At 44.0% G+C, this 886-nt stretch overlaps 2 non-coding genes across 2 annotated transcripts; both read left to right on the top strand.

Moving 5' to 3' along the window:
- Window positions 1-273: 273 nt before the first annotated feature.
- trnat-agu (transfer RNA threonine (anticodon AGU)) lies at window positions 274-347 on the top strand. The gene has a single exon. It is a non-coding gene; the product is annotated as a tRNA-Thr (tRNA).
- Window positions 348-596: 249 nt separating this feature from the next.
- trnan-guu (transfer RNA asparagine (anticodon GUU)) lies at window positions 597-670 on the top strand. Its single transcript has one exon. It is a non-coding gene; the product is annotated as a tRNA-Asn (tRNA).
- The last annotated feature ends 216 nt before the right edge of the window (window positions 671-886 follow it).

Below are 886 nucleotides of genomic sequence, written 5' to 3'. Positions count from 1 at the left end.
AAATCCCAGCGGTGCCTGTTTTCGGGGTCTGTTATGGTAGCGTGCCATTGCCGATGATGGAAAGCACTCTCACATCGAGTGCAACCAAGTCAACTTAAAAATGTCGAGCCAAGCCACTCCTAAGCAATCGTGATTCCTCTAAAGCAGCAAGTCCATGAAATATTTTTGAACTGTTTTGTTGACCCTGACTGGTCCCAGCTGGTTGTTTTGTGTGAATGCTAATTTCATTTCATTCAAATGTTTACTTGAAACTCTAAAAAAAAGGAAAACAATGGCGCCGTGGCTTAGATGGTTAAAGTGCCTGTCTAGTAAACAGGAGATCCTGGGTTCAAATCCCAGCGGTGCCTTTTTATAAGGTCTGTTATGGTAGTGCGCCATTGCCGACGATGGAAAGCACTCTCACATCGAGTGCAACCAAGTCAACTTAAAAATGTCGAGCCAAGCCACTGCTAAGCAATCGTGATTCCTCTAAAGCAGCAAGTCCATGAAATCTTTTTGAACTGTTTTGTTGACCCTGACCTCTCACTTTTCAAGTTCAATGGAACCGACTGCACAAATAGTTAATTTGGTAGGAAAACAAGGCAGTAAACAGGTATGTCTCTGTGGCGCAATCGGCCAGCGCGCTCGGCTGTTAACCGAGAGGTTGGTGGTTCAAGCCCACCCAGGGACGATGAACGCCTGTTCTCCCTTGAGAAACAAAAGGTCATGTGAGAGCCTGTTGGACTGTACCCAGAATGATCCGAACTGCTAAAATTTCTCCAGGTGACTAATAGATTATACACTTATTGGCATTCTAATGTGGTTGTTTTGTGTGAATGCTAATTTCACTTCATTCAAATGTTTACTTGAAACTCTAAAAAGAATGGCAATCAATGGCGCCGTGGCT

This window comes from Larimichthys crocea, chromosome XIII (genome assembly GCF_000972845.2).
Source record: "Larimichthys crocea isolate SSNF chromosome XIII, L_crocea_2.0, whole genome shotgun sequence".
Lineage (NCBI taxonomy): Eukaryota > Metazoa > Chordata > Actinopteri > Sciaenidae > Larimichthys > Larimichthys crocea.
The sequence above is the reverse complement of the archived record's forward strand: the minus strand, read 5'-3'. Positions and strand labels throughout refer to the sequence as shown.